General features: G+C 32.5%; 1 protein-coding gene across 1 annotated transcript in view; it reads left to right on the plus strand.

Annotated features, from left to right (window-relative positions):
* LOC128991989 (acetylcholinesterase-like) overlaps positions 1 to 21,412 on the plus strand; it is a 347,082-nt gene that overhangs the window by 36,559 nt on the left and 289,111 nt on the right. Inside the window, exon 2 of the mRNA XM_054415314.1 lies at positions 5,672 to 5,706. The gene's annotated coding sequence lies outside the window, so the exon portion shown is untranslated. The remainder of the gene's footprint in view (positions 1 to 5,671; positions 5,707 to 21,412) is intronic.

Consider the following 21,412-nt stretch of genomic DNA (forward strand, 5'->3'; position numbering starts at 1 on the left):
TCTGTGTAAAATTAGCAAATTTTGTATAGGTATAGAACAGTCAACTATCAACTGTTTTATAGGATTTGACAGCACCGTGTAATCTATATATATATATATATATATATATATAAGTATACAAACAAGTCAGAAGTCTATTTAAAATCATTTTTCATTATAGCAGTAAAGCAAATAGTATGTAAATCACCTGAATTAAATGTTAGCCATTATTTCCATCGAATCGAGAATGTATATTGATCAATTAATGGATAAATGGGACTATTCTCTTGACTAAAACAAAGCTTTAGACAATTGTCATTGATTTTCATAACAATGTATGAGCAAGTAATAGCCTCATGAATTTATAACTAAATCAATTTTGAAATGGGAAGTTGAGAAAATCGATAAAACGTTCGATCAGGGCAGCCATGATACGGGTGATTCAACATTTAAAAACAGCAATTGCTTCGAATAGATGATTGGCAGATGTTGTCGAGAGATCGAATTTTTCATTTAATATCTGGACTTAAATGTTAACAACATAATTTTAAGAGACGAACATCTACCATCATTCACTTTTCCAATTGAAATTAAGGTAAAATTAGACGATTCTATGTTAATACTATAATGAAAAATTCCCCAGCGGCAACAAACCTGCAGAGTAAGAGCAAAGAAAGTTTTTTTCTGATTGGACTGTCACAAAAATATTTCCTAAAACATGATAGATTTATTCACTGCTTAAATAACAGTAGGTTTAACGAATAATTAGGTTTGCTGCTACAGAAAGAAAGAAAAAAGGTTGTATTGTAGTTGAGTGTAAATACCTATTTTAAAATACGTAAATTTTATCAATGTCACAGAACCTATTGGTGCTAGGGGCCCGTATTAGCAAGCAAACTGTAATAATTGACTTACAATCCATATTAATGACACAAACATTCAATACGAGATTAGGATTTTTCCGTAACTATTAGGAAAATACACTTCAATATACTGAATTATCTGTTTAAGGCCTGATATTAATGTGAACGAACAGAAATAGAAAACACGAGTTTAAAAAGTTATAGTGAAAAAAGAAGTAGTAAAATTAGCAGCATTGGAGTAAGTTAAAGTAAAGTAGTAGTTTTTAAAGTGATAAATTTTGAAACGAAATTATTTTGGTCTAGGGAAATATGGATATAGAAAGTTTATATTGTTTTGTGTTTATGCTTTTTACAAAAATATTAGATCAATGTTTATCGATTTTATATAAAAAATTTGAAATTTATATATTTCTCCTGTGCATTAAACTAAAATTAGTTGAAAACTAAACTAAGGTCAACAATTTAGAAACAACGCGAAAAACAACATAGAATCCATACAGTGCTATGAACAGTTCAGTATTAGTTTTTGAAATTATAAGTTTGTCCACTGGGAAATTGAAACAGCAATCATAGAAATTTGATAACTAGTTTTATATGCTCTGTAAAATCTCCAATGTTTCATAGAACGTAGCCATCGTAACCGTAATTGTTGTCCCAGTATCGTTGGTATTGGATAGCCTTTACGTGTGTAATAAAACCGAACGGTTGTACAATACTGTATTGGGATATAACCAGCCGGCGTAAACATTTGAGAGGTCATTTTATGATAATGGGTTTTATTAATAAATTACTTCTAACGATATTTGATCCATAACTAGGAAATAAGCTACAGTTAGATACACAAATTATGTTTATGCGTAGTAAACAATCATCACGGTTTGTTGAATCGCTACTGAAGTTAAATTTCATTTACTTGCAAAATAAACTACAGCGAGTCTTTGGTTTGTTGAAACAAACTATAGTGTACGCTTGTAAATGAAAAAATAACAAATATAACATTTAGATAAGCTTTGATATGATTAGGAGTTCTTTGTCACCTCTCAATGAGCTTCGGAATTTTCTTCTTTATATACATTCACTTGTTATGAATTTTTGTTAACAACAAAGAACCAAAAACACGCCATAAAATGCCACTCATTAGTTGTGGTATTTTCATTTCTTATATTGCTGTATAATTCTTAGTTTAAAGCATATAAGCCAGAATAATACATAAATAATAGGTTTTGATTTATTACACTAATGTTAACTTCATTGATAAAATTTCAGAGTAATAAAAAATTCTATACCAGATCTTTTGCAATCCAAGCTAAGATTATGGTTTTCAGAATATAATTTTATTTATATACTGTATATTTATATGAAAATATAGTAAATCAGTAAACACAAGAGTCAGTAGTAAAAAAAATAATAATATGGATAGAATGGATTTAACTAAAAATATCTTCAAACAACGTATTGGTGTTTGATGATATGGACAAACGTGGAAAATAAAATGTGATGTATTCTTTATCTTATATTAAAAGTAGTCATTTTCGAGAACACTAACATGTCTCATGTTTTCTGAAGGGGAGGCAATAATATTGTTCAGAAGGTAAAATAAATATCTATAACGGAAGTTGAGCCCCGGGTCAAATGAGTTGTTTGTTGAAGGAGGCGTCTGGTATTTATAAACAGCAAACAGTCTGACAAGTACTTCTCTCGTGATCCGCTAGGACTTTATTGCAGTACAGTAGAAAGGCTCTAAATGATGGATTTATAAATAAGGTATTTTATAACTGCCTGTTAACGTTTTGCGGTATTTTTTCTGGAGGACTAGCTGCTGTACACGTGCTTCGCAACGGGAATAAAAATCAGTTATATAATCATTGAAATAGATTTAGAATAAATAATCTATGATAAAGTTTCAGATTAAATAACCCTACCACATAGTTGTGTAAAATATATTTAGTTTCTTTGGATCACCTGTCTGAAATAGTAATATGAGCTTTGGAAGTTCTGATTGTTTACATTTAAATGTCAACGCAAAGGAAAACTATGCATTTTCTAATGCTACCATAGAGACCAATTAATATTTACTTTTTTGAAAACCTCACCTCAAAAATTTGAACATCCAAGGGGTGTAGCCCGAGAGGAACTCAGGAAAGTGAATAGGCCTATGACATTCCTAGATAAGATATATGGACCTTCTTTGTGCTTTTTTTTGCTGTATCGGTTTAGTATTTTAGTCGTGACAGCCGCTAAGATAGACAGACAGACAGATATCACATCAATTTTATAATAGTATAGATAGATGTGTAAGTAGGGGCAACTTCTGATTACACTTATGATATTAGCCTTGCTAGAATATTGTTTTTGTCTAAAAAAAAAAAAAAAAAAACAATTGTTTACAACATTATGATAGAACCCTAAAACATCCTGTACATTATAATAATCTATTTTCCTACGAACGATAATAAATAAAATTTCAACTTTGGTTTTTTTATAACAAAAAGTACCTTTTTTATTCTGTTTTATGTGGAAAATAGAAGTGACAAATTGCTGAAGACTAATGAGAACGTCACTAAAACAGACAAAATTTAAGATCATGTTATATAATATCTAAAAAAAATAACTAAAATAAAATGAACTAAAAACGAAACTAAACAAAATTTACTTAAAATGTGGTTTCATATTACAAATTTGACGATACAAAACCCGTCTTGATGCAGACTAATTACCTAAATGGTTTGCTTGCTGCATCTTCCGTTTTGTGTTATTTTCGGTTCCAAACCAACGCTCTCTAAATAAACCCTCACACCAAACTACCTCGCATAGCTTTTCAGAATCACATGAATTTTAGGAGTTGTTGCAATACTAAAAATCGAGAGTTCAGTAACATCAAACCTATGTAATATCGTAGGTAATACCATTACAGAGCACTGGGAGCATTGGACATTCTGTCTGAGACATTCAATGCAATAATAGATATGTAGCGCTGGAGTGCAGGGCCGAGTGCCGTTCTCCTAACAGCTTTGACGAGGGTCATTCTCAAGTCATCAGTGACGGGTTTCGCGAGACGGCGGGCATGGGGGAGGAAAGATCGACCAGGGGCAGGGCAGGATGAGTAAAACTTGTTTTAGGGTATAAAATTAAATTATTATAACCTAACCTAACTTAACCAAACTTGCTGATTATGAAAAAATTGAATGAAGGTTTACTAATCGAATCGATAGTTTCAATCGATATAAGGGTAGCCCAGTTAAGAAACTGTACCTGGTATCCGTTACATCCTGCCCACCACACCCCCTTCACTAATACCCCTCCCCCGAATCACTCTTACGCTCTGGGAAGTCAAACGGCACTCGGGCCTACCTGACGGTTTTGACGGTTTATGACCCCCACGGCAAAGAATAGAACGGCACTCGCTCCGATTCCCGTAGCGCTGAAATCATCACATCCTTGGTTCTAGTATCCCACTCAATAATAAATAAAAATTTTGGGTAACTTCGAAATTTGTTTAGTTATCTATGATCCAAATGATGTCCGAAATATCTGCTTCAATAATCTATACGAACCCATGGATTAAACATACTCCCATGGCTGTGTTGGTTGGTCTATCGAAACGAACCATTGGACACATGGAACGTTTGTTTTATATCTATCGCAATAATCGATACGGAGCGCTGGGAATATTGCAATGTTAACTATGCAAACCAGTCTCGTTTGAAGCGGTCTTATGAATCCATAACGAAACCAATTACCGTCACGAGATTGACAAAGACAGAACCAAACCAATTAGGCGAAACCAATTACTCCTTCCAATGATAATTATTTTTAAATGTATGTACGCATTTGCCAATATGCATAGAATTCATGTAGGGTCAAACGAAGTACTCGAGTTTATCATTTGGTTAACAATCATTCAATACGTATATTTTATGGCCTTCAAATTCAACCGGAATAACACATTATAAGTTCAATACTAACGTTCAAGATATCACCTCGAATTACATTTACGTAGTTTGATACTCCAGAAAAAAATCAAAAACATTCAGGCAATTTTATTGAATCTTTGTTCCATCGTTAGAGGCTGTCGTCACATTAATAGTTAATTTTAAAACTACTGTAACACATTTAATGTTACCTACCTACCCCAGTGAGAAACAATAGAACGTTAAATGCTTCTGAGGTGGTTTGATACAGCCTACTTTTGGTGTTAGGTATAATAGCGGAAAAGCTATTTCGACCCTGAAAAAAATCTTTATGGCTAAATCCAACCATCACTGGGAGAAAAGTTGGCTTACATCAATTGCGAGGCAGCTCATAATGGTGACTCCAGGGACATCAATCGTCTAATATAGGAAACTGTGACGCAGATGACTTGTTTCGTAGTGGATCATGCACATTTTACACTATAATTGGAACGTTAAATTGACATGATGTTTCACCTGTAGTGTTTAATCCCTATCCATGACCATCTTTTCACAGAAAGTTCCATCCTAGTAAATTAGATTGACCAATACGTACACAGGGTTTAAATATTTAGGCTATTCTAGTTTATAGCTTCTAGATGAAATGCGATACCTACAACTCATCCTAAAAGCTATTCAAGATATAGTGCACCATTTTCTCGACGCGAAAAGTATGGTGCTAAACTAAAGTGGAACATAGAGGTAATCGTCCTGACACGAAAATTACCCATTCATCATGAAATGTAATACACCATCAATGGTAAGGCGTTATATATATTAGAAAAGAAAATCATTGTATATATTAAAGTTAAGTTTTGTTATTACTAAGCCTACTTTAAAAATTTTATGTAATATTTTAATGAGCTTGTTCTGTTTTAGGTGGAGCTGTAGACATTTGACTAAAGCTTTGAAAGGTAAGCAATTCTTAAACCGGTTGTAGGTTATTTGATTTTAATATAGGAGAATTAAAAATATCTAAATATAGTTTTTGCTGCGATAAACATTCGAAGATTTCTCGATGTAATTTTAACATTTATGTGGCGCAGTGTAAATGAATCACTGCCAACCTTCAAACGTGAAATATCCCAATAACTGTTTCGTAGGTCTTCCATTGAACTCCGAGAAAAAAACCAACATAAAATAAAATTAAACTCAAGCTATCAAGACTACCAACATCAGAGCCTAGGGTTTATACAAATATCATACTTTTGATGAAAAATATTTTGAGGACCTTTCAAACCAGCCGCCTAAGGTGAAGGAAAAAATAACAATATTTGCATGTTTTCCTTCAGAAACTTGTGTCTCCATAATCTAGGACGATAGCTTAAATTATAACCTATTGACCAGACGGCAGTCATACTTCCTAAAATTGTTACAATTATCTAAGTGCTATTAAGAGTCTAATATTAATAAAACCTATATGAATTGCAATGGTTTTCAAAAGAGCTGAGATGATTTTCGAGCTCTTGTTTTTCTTCCACAGTACAACGAAGAATAATAACTTGACAATCATCTTAAGTCGAAGTTGTGGAAAGTAATTTTCGTCGACAAACAAAACCGATAAGTGGATTAGCACATCTGACTCACCCTTACTTGATCTTAGCTCCATATACAGTTGCATGAGCTGTTTCTATCAGACGTTTCTACATTCTAGAAAAACATATGTGTTCCAGTTGTGTTTAACATTTTCTTATGGTTTAACGTTCTTTACTTCCTGAGCTGCTTAATGTAATAGCTAGTTGTCAATTTTGATAAATAAGCATCAGGTACAACAGTCCTAGTCTGTTAAAGCGATACATGACGAATGTTACCGATTCCGCGTTTATCTTAAGTAAAATTTTGGGTTAAAAAACGCTTATTTACGATACAATCATAACATATAAAATACTTTTGAATAAAACTAGCTTTTACCCACGGGCTTCACCCCGTTCGACTTCATAAGTGTTAATAAAACTATTGATTGGTTAAGTTAAGCTGAAATAAACAAAACAGAATACAGGAACAACCAGCAATACAAACAAATAATCACACCTGATTTTAATAAGGTAATAAATTGAACAAATAACATACAAATAAGTACAGCTAAAGTATTTTTAACATTAAGTTAACATTATGGAAAGTTCCCTTTAGAAAGCTATTACGACCGTAAAGGGCAATTTATGAAATAATGGATAGTTTTGCGCAAGGTTTCTCGCCATGACGAACATTTTAAGTATATGGTTTACGGGGTTGTGACATGTAGTTTTCTCCTTGGGTACTTTGGGCTTTATGGATATTAAACTAGTATAAAATTGATTATGTCCAAATGAGTTTTTTAAGTAATACAAAATTGTCACTTATTACTTCGAAACCTACTGACGAACTACCACGACTGTATAGCATATACGTGATTTTAAACCTTTGATTGATATACATGATAGTTTAAAGAGAGTTTTCCGTGGAAAGTTCATACCAAATAGCGTGAGAGTTCTGACGTGGGGTGCGTGTGGACGGGACTCTGTAGGCATACGTCAACTGTCATCACGACGTATAATAGACATGAGAAATGCAATTTATTGCTGTCCTTTAGAGACGTGCGCACTTCCAAGAACCGCAACAGATCATCCTTTAGTAAAAACATTCCTACGGAGTCACCTGTAATTCAACAACCCCTCCTACCTATATCAGGGGATAGATGTGGTTAGTCATACTCCAGAGGAATCGGCTTTGATGCGTTGAGGGGAAGAGCCATATCTTGGGTAAAGTTAGTTAACCAAACATTAACCAACTCTACATATAGTTAGTTAGATTCGAGAATGTCAAATGTTAATTTTCTCACATAGAAACTCTGATTATCAATTGTTGAAGGTTGGGAGAGGAGTAATTGGTTGTTATTTTGTAGTTCATTGTTGTCGGCTAGTTATATTTATATCAGCGTTTAAAAATTGTAATTTACCATTAAACGTATTATAACAAAACAACCTAAACAGATCAAATAGTTGAATGTTCAAAACGCGGTTCTTTTATACTCAATGAATAGTAATACAAGATGGAGCTATTTAGGGAGTTGCTTTATAAAGATAAATTATACTGTTACATGTTATGTTGTGTGAGTTAGTTAATTGAAAGGCTCTAGAATTAAAGAAAAATATAATTAAACATATGGGTTAAAACCTACTTTTCTATTCTTGTTCATTAATTTAAGTTCATCTCGTTAAACTAAAAACCGATCAGGCCTTAGTTATTAAGAAAACTATTTTAACACTAGTTAATAATACATGTTACACGCTACCTGTACTAGATGTTACTACATGAATTTTTTTCTTTGGTGATTACGTTAACCCTTACATTTTGCGAAAAGTTTAATTAGTGAAGGCATATATTTAGTACTTAGGTACGATGACTAGTGTAGCTAAGGTACAGACTCATCATAATTAAATAAAAGCCACAAGATAAACAAGTGAAACATTTTCCCGGAAACTTCTGACTAGAAGGAAAACTCTCAAACAGTTTAAAACACAACTACAACACGATCTCGTATTAAGTATCTACATAATACTATTGTTTCAAGATATATTATGCGATTACATCAGCTCGAGTTGATGTAAGGATAATATCAACAGTCTGGATCAATATGCTGATGGTAATTAGGATAATGTGATATTATAACGCATTGCAATTCCCATGTCGCTTCACTGTCTGAAGTGACAGGTATGGATGTCCATTCTGCATGTAACCTAAGAAAGTTTGATTTTCTAAATGGATCTTAAATATTTGAATACTTACTCGGATTGAATAATTGAAACGTACTAAAATGTATAGATAATACGTGATAGTCCTTAGGTACTTGTATAAATCACAAACAATGGGGATTTTTTAACGGAAATATACTAGTTTAAATCATATGTTACTACTATTACAAACGTATCCAACAGTTAATTCAACGAAGGCTTATTGAATAAGCTGTAAGTTTAATTATGCATTAAAAAAAACATTTAAGTAGTTATGTAATATTGTTAGAGACCATTCTATAAAAAATTGTAGATTTTGTAATTGAAAATCACCATAGTGCAAAGTTTTGAACCAATTATGTTGGATAAAACGTTTAAAAACATGATTCAATGGCTACTGTCTGTTACCCAGAATTTACGATTTTAGTTTTATTTTCTATTTAAAATTACATGACTACAGTATAAAATGTTGTATCTCTTGTAACTCTCTACAAGTAAACTTGATCCCGAGGATAGAACATGGAAGTGAGTTGTTATACAGATATTACATGTCAGCAAACAAAGGCTTACAACAGAAGCTGTGTCAACGAACAAAGGCTTCAAAATGACATTCAGACAACAGACTAAATGTTGACAGCACTGTCTAAAATAAGGGCTGCTTTATGAAGCTTCGCCTCCTACCTGAATGAGTAAAATGTTGTAAGCTTAGTGTAGAAAAATGTAGCAAAATGAATTAAAATTAAAAATAAATCTGTATGAAGTTTTTGGTTCGGTGTGAAGTGAAATGCACGCCAATCACATAGTCTGATAGTTTAACGGAAAACAAGACAATTGACTTTGTGAAATTTACCATGTCAATCAGTACACAAACGTTAGATTTCCGTGTATCTAGTAGGTCTACTTATTCTCCACTATCTGTTGCATACGGTTCCAAAACAAGGCTACCTTATTATCTTCAACACAACACGTTGCTCATAGTCACAAGCACACTATCTTGCTAAAAAGTCCAATAGAAAATATGGTCCACACTTCTAATATCGCATTAGCAAACAGTACTCGTTTAATAGGTTCACTAGCATTGAAATTTGTTTATCTAAATAGACTATCTTAATCAACTACAGAATATTGCAACAATGTAAGGGTTCTGTTTATTCGTATTCACACCGAATGAGAGTAGTTTTAATGAGTCCTATTATACAGAGTGTTTTTTTTTTTTTTAACTGTGCCACCATTAGCATCTTTTAAAAGATACATCTTACAGTAAACTTTAAATGGGAAGAGAATTACAACTTTATCTCTCTGTAGCTCGTAAATATCAAAATTTACTCGAGAATAAAAAAGTCTTAAATTTCATTTACCATCCGAAAACACCATAAAATACAAAGTATTCCATAAGAAAACCCGAATCAGACCACCATATTGGAAAATGGTGGCCATTTACAAAAATGTTATATACTTATTAAAAAACTTCTTTAAAAACAAGGGAATGTTCCCCATTTAAAGTTTACTGTAAGATGTATCGTTTACAAGAGCCTAACGGTGGCACAGTAAAAAGACCTCTATAGTCATGTAATAAACTACCTACGACCGTTTTTTAAAGTAGCCATTTCAGTTCAGTTCTTAGAATTGAAAAGTTTCCCTTAACAGCTGGTTACTTTCATAACAGCATAGTTTTTCTCATAACAACACGGGTAACGGGCCAATGAGGTTCAAGGATTGAGAGAAAAGAAGTAAAATTGTAATGCTTCGAACGTCAACTAATCAGCTGATCAGTTGAAAATTTCAGTTGTTAATCCGACTTGTTCCTGTTGATACTCGCGTATTCTTAACCTAAGTTGGTGGACCTAACTGTAAATTAACTGTTTCACTATATTATTCAGTTGTCCAAAATATTATGCAATATTTCCCTAATTGTACCTGATACAGTATTCATGGTATGAATGCTGCTAGTAGAACCTATTCCCTGAAAAAGTAACATAATTATTTAACGAAGTTTTGTAAACACGTAATTACATGAAATCAGCTGATTATACAATCGTTGCATAACTTTCAGTGGCAATGAAAATAAACGAAAACATAACCTCTTTAAGAAATTATGAGTAGTGATGGTAAGTAAATAAAAACCAGATTGTTAGTAATTAAAAAACGGTCGTAGGTAAAGTAGTGTACGCAACTCGCGTTAATAGTGTTAACGACACTCGTAGAAGTTTTTAAGGTACTCGCCAAGGCTCGTGCCTTAAATTTTCTACTCGTGTCGTAAAGACTAACTTAACGCAATCGTTGCGTAAACTACTATTTTGAAAACACAACAACAACTTTAAAACTCAGTAGAATGTATCAGAGACTCCTGATTGTCAATTTATGTCAAAATATGAGTCTTCTTCGTTGTGAGCTGGAATGGGAAGTTGTTCAATCAATCATTGAACAATACAAACACGCCATAATCAACTTCTAACTGCAAACAACCTACTTTTGGCCAATAAGCTATTTAGCAGTTTGTAGCCTACTTCAGTTGGGTTAACTTTACATAATTGCCCTCAAAGGCTGTTTATACTCGTGTCCAAAGTTGTGTTAGTTTACATGGTGGATCGTTGAGCTTCATTCAGCTGGTTAACTTTGTATGCAATTGATCACTGTTTCCCATAGTTGTAAAACAGGTCTTTGATCTACAATATAGTATTGATTTGTCGCTCATTTTGATTATGTGAATCGTATGTTTATTTCCGGTGTATGTAGAGCTAATCAAATAGATCGAACCATTTCTAAACTATTGCACGTTCTCTGGGGTGTTAACCAAGTATAAAGCGCTGAATGAAATGTTTGTCCTGAAACTAGGAGGCAAACCTATTCAATACTGCACTCAACAGTAAACGGAAATGAAACAAAACGATGTGTGAATTTACAACAGTGATGAGATTTCAAAGTATGTGTGGGTCAATGGCTGTCAAAACTTAGTCTCTTATTGTTGATCGTAATGTAATCTTCTGCTGGAACAGTAAAATATGTAGTGTGAACAGTTACAGGTTAAATTTGTGTTTAGTCTTACCAGTAAATAATTGTAATAATGGTTTGTATAGGATGTAAGTCATAATGTTTTTTATATTAATTTCAGACCGCAATCGTATCGTTAAGGAGTATTTCCAGTATTGGCAAAAACAGAGATACGCATTACGATTTTGATCGAAAACAGCTAGCAAAAATTGGTTGAGTGTAGATTAATTTACTGACAGAGTAGGAAGAGAGAAAAATTATAAATGGCTCTAAAATAAAACTACCCCTACAAAGTAATTGATGAGAAATGAATTTTATTTCAAAAGTTAAGCCAAGTTTAAGATTTTTACTTACAGAATTCACTATGACACAGCTCTAACTTGGTTGCCCCTACCGAGTTCCTTAATGTAAAATTGGAATACGTTTGAAATTTCCATCCGAATTGTTCTAGTTATAATTAGATTGCCCATAGCATTGAATATTATCCACTTATAAAATCATGTGGCGTCGACAAGAATGTCAGATTGATGTAATTTGGATTCCTTTAGCGCTTCTTATCTAATTAGGTTGTAAGATTAAAACTATGAGGGGCTACTTAAAGACCCAAATATTTTCACAGTAGTTTATGATAATTAAGATTATCACAAAAACATCAACCCTCAATATTATAATCTTATTTATAAAATCTGAATCTAAATACATTTATACAATTACTCCACCGGAATAGGTTCCTAGAAACGTTATTAATAAATACAGCTGGCATTGTTAGTTAATTTAGTAATTAATTGTAATTGTTTTGATATTTAACACACATGTTAAAACGTACTCGCTAGTATTTATTCAATTTGATTTTACACGGCTCACTTTTTAAACTCATTTTGAGAAAGAGGAACTGTTAAAAATAGACACATATGATAGACAGGGTCAATATAAAAAATATGCCTGCGATGTTTTACGAGAATAATAGAGTTTTCGCTGGACCGAGATTTTATGCTATATTCCACCATTCCATGAATATCTCAAACCATTCCTTTACCGGATCATATAACTTGAATATTTGTGATAATATTTAGGTTTATTTCGGTATAATTTTTTGCATATTTCTTGACTGTTTGTGCAAACATATCAACAATGTCTATTGTTGGTATTAGGAAAATGTGTTATTTAGAAATACTGTAAGGGTTTTTTTTTCATTGGAACATCTGCAGCAAAAAGTGTCAAATGTATTTAAAAGCTTTAAATAAGTTGAAAATTATAATCGATAATGCATTGCTACGAGATAATCCTTTTCTATTACCGTACCCATTCACTTTAGAATAAAGATGTACAGTTAGAGTTATTATATACTTAAATTATGCTTTTAGAACACTCTAAAACTACAGAGGTTAATTTATAAAAAATTGATTCATTTATTTATAAACTGATTCATAAATTTCCCACGAAAATACATAATGTCTGTGTTACAACAGAATTGGTAGAGTGATACACTTATTTAAAATAGCTATATAAAAAAAAGACATCCCACTAAAATTATAATTGGAAAGTTGGAAATTGGATGTATGGATGTATGTTTGTGACAAGTAAATGCGAAAAATACTGGTCGGATTGGGCTGAAATTTGGTGTGACGATAGTTCACATTCCCGATTAACATATAGACGCATTATTATCTCAAAAGTCCTTTCGGGCTCCGCCCCAGTGGCTCTGGAGTTTCCCATGTTAACCTTATGAGTAAACATATTTAAAAGGGATAAAATAATTTCGTCAGCAGTTTCAAATACACAAGTTGGTTTTATGATATTAAATAGGATTAACAAGTCATAAGGTTTACCAACAGGGTGCAGTAGACTACTATTAATTTTAATATAAAACTTCAGTATACAATATTTTTTTAAGATCAAAATGTTTCTATTTTGTGTCCTCTTCCCGTTGCAAAGCACGGGTACAACAGCTAGTATGTTATATGTAAAAAAGAGTTTTTTTTTATAGCAGAACTGATTGTGGATCGGTCTTATAGTTGTTTTATGCATAAGAAAACCACAACTTTAACACACTAATTCAGCAAAACGTAACCATACAATACATTTTTATACCTTGATATTCTAAATCCACCACGTGCTAACTGAGAACACAATGCTCTTGGTCTCAACTGCCGTATCTCGAATTTAGCAGCTTTTAGTCTGCAGTTATGTTAGAGAACTTTACTAGTCATGACTGCTATTAGAAAGAGGGATGAATACAACGGACATGACTGGAATGGTGTTATAGATACATTAAAATTGATGACGATCAGTTAAGTGGCTTACCATCGTCTGACGTTACACATCCCCCAAACTGCACAATTCTGCGTAACTGCTGCAGGACTCCATTAGTAGCACATGGACGTCTTGTAATGTTTTATATATTTTTCATTTAAACTTTCAGTAAAATAAATTCAACTCCTATAGGCCTACCCGGTAGTTTGTTGCGAGACCCTCCTTTTTCATGAGTAATTTTATTAGTAAATGCCATTTTGTAAGTTCCGATTGAAATGGCTTTCAAAATTTGTTTAACACATTTTATTCAGATATACCAGGTGTCCATAAAATAATCATCCGGTTTTAATTACACATATTAATTAATTATTAATATAATTACTGTCCCACGACAAAGTGACTCTCACGTGATCAAAGAGAATTTTTCTAAGTTTTATAATCATAAGTTAAGTGTTTGTCATTTCCCTTTTTGTTTACTGTTATTAGCGTTTTTCAAAATGCCTATAATTGAAATTTAAAGAAAACCATTCTTTGTGTTGAGATATTGATAATAGTGTTAACTAAAAGTGACTGGTGTTGCATATCTGGACATGTTGGAGCAAGCGCTGTTTCTCCAATTTGAAGTGGGCATGTAGGGCTTCGTGTTCCAGCAAGAAGGGGCTCCGTCTCATTGGAACTGCGATATCCAAAGGTTTTGTTTTAAATTAAGAGACACCTTGATGGTTGGATTGGCCGCTGTGCTGAGAATGACTTAGCTCTCCTAAGGTGACCGGTGATCCCCGGACCTTACTGGATGTGATTACATTCTCTGAAGCTATTTGAATGACAAGGACATCAAGCTATTAGCTCAAATCCTGCCAGAGTTCCAAGAGAGGATTTACGTTGCAGTGACAACAGTAAGCCAGGATATTCACAACGTTTGGGCAGAGTTGCTATATAGACTGGAAACATATTTTGCTGAAAATTGACAGCACGTTGAGAATTTTTAGTGATATTGAACAAAACTTGAGAGCTTTCTCTTTCAATCCATGCAAGTACTCATGTATCTGTCAGTTCAATAAATTATTTTAAAACCTGATGAATATGTTTGTGGACACCCGGTATGCCAAATATCAACGCAAAGATGTATTAACAGCATTTACTTATGTATTTTACTAAAACTTTCTTGCAGTAGCAATGCTTTCCATAAATTTGTTTTAGTTAATCTACGTAAGCCATCCAATTCCCAATTATATTAATATTACAATATCTGTAATATATTCACAACACTAACCTATACGCTTGTAAACAGTTACTCTTACAAAAATTATCCTGCAATGATACCTATATAGTTTAGATTTTCCCTTAGACTTGAGAATCAGCTGCAAAACATTTTACCAAGAGGTTGTTGAACAACATAATTAAGATGGCAAAACCGTTGCAGTAGCTCTGAAGCTACGAAGTTGTGTTGGCTGCACTGTTAGTAATTACTTTATAATTGGAGAACTTACATTACTTGAGATTTGTGGTGTTTCGCGGAACGTGTATCTATTGCAGGAAATCACACAAGTGTTTTTATATATAACCTATATCAGCCCCTTAATTCAGAATGACAACAGACTAAGTTTACATTAATTGGATGTTTAAAACTAACTTTAATAACCCTATGCTCCGTAAAGGGGTTTGTTGTTAAAAGTAAGACATTATAGGCAGATTGAGCTTTTTTGGGACAATGAAGAACGATGGCGTAAAATTGCTTGACAACACTCCATGGAAATATATTCGTACGAATAATACACTTAGTTAATTACAAATATATGTTTATCTTGCCAACCTATGTGCTATCACAAAGTTGAGACCAAAGTACAATTTAAAAAAATCTACACTTCAAAAACATTTAAGCTATATGTATATCAATGACTACAGTTTGTATCATTTTAAAAGTAGTTAAGATGGTCCAAATATAGCTAGGCTTGTTGAGTTTAAACTAATGTTTTTTTAATAAACTAACATTTATTAATTCTGATGATTTCAAATATGTAAATTCCGTAACGTATCGGAAATAAGATAATCATTTACCGACCCATTATTACAAAACGTTATAGCAATTCGAATGGTTCTTGTAAACCTTTTAACACAATAAATTAATGAAAATTTATATTTTAATGTTTAGGCTTTTAGTATCCAATAAGATATTTCGTGGGGTTTCCTTAAAATAAAATCATTAACTCAGTAGAAAGTCTAATAAGACACAAAATATATGTAAAACATACAAATTGAAACAGCGATCCCAAGTAAACCAACACAGCAGTTAGAGGACACCACAGCCATGTTTAGGCAGACAACGATCCCCTGTAAACCAACAGTAGCAGTTAGAGGACACCACAGCCATGTTTAGGCAGACAACGATCCCCTGTAAACCAACAGTAGCAGTTAGAGGACACCACAGCCATGTTTAGGCAGATGTCAGTCAAGAAGGTATTTCTGTCTTTGTTCCTTGACACAGCTTCTGTTGTAGCCTTTGTTTGCCGACATGTAATATCTGCCTGACAACTCTACTTACATGTGCTCAGCTCACATGTAATATCTGCCTGACAACTCTACTTACATGTGCTCAGCTCACATGTAATATCTGCCTGAAAACTCTACTTACATGTGCTCAGCTCACATGTAATATCTGCCTGACAACTCTACTTACATGTGCTCAGCTCACATGTAATATCTGCCTGAAAACTCTACTTACATGTGCTCAGCTCACATGTAATATCTGCATGACAACTCTACTTACATGTGCTCAGCTCACATGTAATATCTGCCTGACAACTCTACTTACATGTGCTCAGCTCACATGTAATATCTGCATGACAACTCTACTTACATGTGCTCAGCTCACATGTAATATCTGCATGACAACTCTACTTACATGTGCTCAGCTCACATGTAATATCTGCCTGACAACTCTACTTACATGTGCTCAGCTCACATGTAATATCTGCCTGACAACTCTACTTACATGTGCTCAGCTCACATGTAATATCTGCATGACAACTCTACTTACATGTGCTCAGCTCACATGTAATATCTGCATGACAACTCTACTTACATGTGCTCAGCTCACATGTAATATCTGCCTGACAACTCTACTTACATGTGCTCAGCTCACATGTAATATCTGCATGACAACTCTACTTACATGTGCTCAGCTCACATGTAATATCTGCCTGAAAACTCTACTTACATGTGCTCAGCTCACATGTAATATCTGCCTGACAACTCTACTTACATGTGCTCAGCTCAGGATCAATGTAGGGTAGACGTCTGCCTAGAACCGTCCATAATGGGTTGTATTAAGTTAGATATTTTTGACTCGGACTTAAAATAATTATTGTCCTAAAAAAATGTGTATTCCAATACATTGCAGACCTTTTTAAAAAATAATACTAATTGTAGCAAATCTTTTGTAGCATAATTTTAGAAAAGGCTGTTACCATACATCATCAAATGCGAATTCCTTGTAGTATCTATGTCAATAAATTAAAAGTTGAGTTGAAAATTCGTGTCTGAAAATAATGAAATAGTTGTCTTACCAGTAACTAAATTTCGGCCATTTGTATCCTGTTTTTACTAAACGTCCGAAAAAAATGTTATTGTTGGACAATAAAATACATAAACTACAGTGTTTAAGTGCGTATTCCAAAAGTCCATCCAAACAGTCTGTCCCTTGCTACTGTGCGTTCGGTCACATTTGGCCTGTTTTAAAATGTTTAAATGTTTAACGTATTTTATCGTAAGTGTGTTTTTGCCTTACTGTGTCTATTTTTTGACGATGTTAACAGCTCATGTACCTGAAGCTGACGATGGTGTTTTCATACCTAAACATGTCCTAAATTGACATATTTTTTTGCTGTGACGGGATTACGTAAGTTAGTCTTACATTATAAACTATTACAGTATGGACCATTAAATATAAATAATATAAATTTTTTAACCAATATATTGTATGTAATTGAATCATTTTATATACTTTAAAATATTTATTTTTATTTTTTTATAAATTCTTTTAGGTATCATGGCTGTTGTATATAGATATAATTTACATGAGCTTTGTATAAAACACTTAAATGAGCATTTCCCGACTTATTTACTACATGAAATTACTTTTAAAAATATAACTACTCGAAAACATCAAAAGCATAAATATTTTAAATTTATTATGTTGAACAAGCAAAGATAAACAAGTGACTAGGAATATAGTTGATTTGTTATATGAATGTTTTAATTAAATAAATTATCAGCTAATACATTATGTAGAATCAATAATTTCAGCGCGGTTCACTAAACACTACTTTCAATAATCAAATGGAGTTCCGAACACAGCCAAAACATCCTTTTGTGGTGTAAAACAATTAATTAATAATGCTAAAATTGTGATTGGTTCTCTTGATTAATCAAAACTATTTAACATGATTGTTGTGCTCAGCCTGAGACGACTTAAGTGATACATCTAATGTAATAGAATGAAACATACTTACAATTTTAAGAGATGTGGTGGAATAAACAATTTAATTTTTTCCGTTTGTTTTTAATACCAAACTAATCTGTAATTAAGTAAACAGTTCATATAGGTAAAAAATATAATTAAGAATAAATCTTACTGCAAAAAAAAAAACACTTGTTCTTGTTGGTAAGATGGTCTTTTTGGATTATTAAATAAAAATTTACATATTGAGACAATTATTGAGGATATTTTCATGAAATTTAGTACACATTTATTTGTATGCAAGTTATTGCATATATAAACATTGTCAAAAGCAATAAAGAATATTATTATTAATAAACAAAAATGCTTAGAAACAGTTGGTATTGTCTACAAACACTTTCAGCAAAGTCCTCGTTCCTAAGAAACAAAATATATTTAACATCTTAAGTCTCCCATGTATTGGGTTGGAATTTATTGACACCATAACCTGTCCGCACGCACTTCCCTTGATACTCACATAACTTATATATCTCTTTCATCGTGACACTAATTGAATTCAATCGAAACAATATTAGAGGTAAACTTCTATATGTTATAACGTTTAATGCGTTATAATACAGGGCGGTCATAAATTATTGTACAAATTTTAAGATAAAATAAATAAATAACCAAGCAACATAGAAACATGGGAATTGTTTCATTAAAAAGCAAATTTAAAACAGTTTTATAAAGTAACTGCAAAAAGTTAACTATAAAAATGTCAGTAATTATGAAATGTAGTTAAAAAGACTGTAAAAATCACCTAAACTGTTATTGTAAGTTATGTTCTTCTGAGGTGAGGACCCTTTAGACTATATGTTGGACACTTTCCAGTCGTTTGAACTGTCTGTATCACCATTTTATAGAATTATTACACGGAGAATTACACTCTAAACGAAGCCTTCCTTCTTCGAACAGTAATTACAGATTTGCTTTCATGAAACCACAGACTTTACTTTTTATTGCATACTAGTAATTTTGTCACTTAATATTTGATTCACCAAATGTCATACACAGCTGGTGTAGAAAGGTCAATTGTTGGTTTTACCATGCTAACTATACCATTCTATCCATGCTGACTATGCCACAACACAAGTCATTAAAAATAAAAACATAAAAAAACACTCACTGTTTGAGTGATTTTTGCACACTTTATATAACCACTTTTTATAATTACTGACATTTTTATAATTATTGTTTTGCAGTTACTGTATAAAACTGTTTTAAATTTGCTATTCTATTAAACGATTCCCATGTTTCTAAGTTGTTGGGTTATTTGTTTATATAATCTTAAAATGTGTCCAATAATTTATAACCACCCTGTATATTAGAGAATATAAGCTACATAGAGGTGGTGTCAGTGCCAAAATGGCGAGGAGTCACACGGGATAACATATTATTACTAGTTATTATTTTTAATAATCGCTAATTGTAGAAATATCCATGACGTATTACTCTTGTTGGTATGGGACTAGGTCTTTGTAAATGAACATATTAAACGACAATAACGCATAATTTGTACAACTTTTGAAACGATCGCAAGCTGATGACGGATAACTGTTATAACACTTAAATCATGTTCAGTGTATGATGTATAATTTTACGATGTATCATGTATGAATGAGAGAAATACATTTTCAAGCGTCCATGAGACGGCTGGGTGATGGAACACTTCTAGAGTGTAAGATGACACTTCCACATGCTTTGATGTGTCTCCTCGTCATTAATGTTACACGCGCTCTCTAAAAACATTCTAAAGTGTGTAGATATATGTTGAGGTAGTTTTCTATTATTTGTAAGAGTAAGTTCATTATGTGGATGGGTTTGAATGGATCCCGTATGGGTTTTAAAAATACATTTATCTTTTGGTTTCAATAGTTAAACTAATTACTAAGCTATATAAGCTAAGAAGTGTACTTTGAAAAAAGTTAAATTTTCCAAATAAATTATTCGATGGGACCGTTGAGCGTGTTGTGCATTTTAGTAGGGTTCAAACGTTCTTTCTGGAGCAAAAAGAATCATGCAACTTACCTTCCAAAGGTTATAAGCCATTATTATGAAAATATCTAGATAAAACACTTAGCTCGATCTTGAATCGGTGTAACAACTGTAGCGAAAATGTGTCTTTAATGATTCATTATGAATTATTTCTAAAAAAGAGTATAGTAAGTGTTATGGCCAAAAATATCAGATTTGATCAAATACTGAATCCGTAATAAGCTAGATAAAAACTGAAAAATAGTAATAAGAAATACATTACACATGTCTAAAAATTATTGTTTTGTTTATTACATACATTCACAAGAATATAGGATGAAAGTGTTTCTATTATTTACTCTTAAATATAAAAAAAATTTGTCTCCTTTCAAATACAATTTCGAGGAAAGTGAAAACACACAAGGGGGTAGCTTCAGCCCTCACACCTCCCACACAAAATATCCCTTGCCACTTACACTAAACACTTGATCACTTCTGTAACTAAAATGATGTTTTCGCTATTAAATTGAAACGTGTTAATTTTATCTCCTCCAATATCTTTTAAACATCAGTTACTACCTAAAAAAAATAGTGCACTGAATAGTTATTACATTGTACTTAGTAAATGGACAAAAAATACCAGCAGTTTTTTGCAGTTTTTTGAGTTGATGACAAAAAAAATACGTATAGTTTTTTTATACATTTTAAAAGGTTTAATACAATCTTAAATGTGCCAAATTGAAAGAAAAAAAAAACACGAAGGCTATGGCAATTATTATTTTTTTTTTCAGCGTAACTTACTATGAACCAAAGAAACCAACGTACTACTTTCATGACTTTATAAATATTTTGCCCCAAAGTTGGTCTGTAGACAAGGGTTGAAGTTAGTCCATTTAGGGTTGAATTGTTTGCTGGTTTAATTTGAATGGCACTACAGAAAGTCTTATACGCACATTTAATAAGGACCAAAGACTGTTGTTTGGGTAAAAGTCTTTTTAGACTAATCTGGCGTTGGTTTTCTAACTCACACAAATTGATTTCGTTAATAAATTTCATAAATACCTAAAATCATAGAAGAGATATTTTCGTCTCCTGGAGACCATAAAATCAAATGATTTGTACTAACAAGCCCAGGCTTTATTAATATAGACTTAAAATATGCTACTAATAATATTTCGAATAGAAAATAAT

Source organism: Macrosteles quadrilineatus, unplaced genomic scaffold (genome assembly GCF_028750875.1).
Source record: "Macrosteles quadrilineatus isolate MER2022 unplaced genomic scaffold, UCM_ALF_1.0 Scaffold_4__1_contigs__length_99947679, whole genome shotgun sequence".
NCBI lineage: Eukaryota > Metazoa > Arthropoda > Insecta > Hemiptera > Cicadellidae > Macrosteles > Macrosteles quadrilineatus.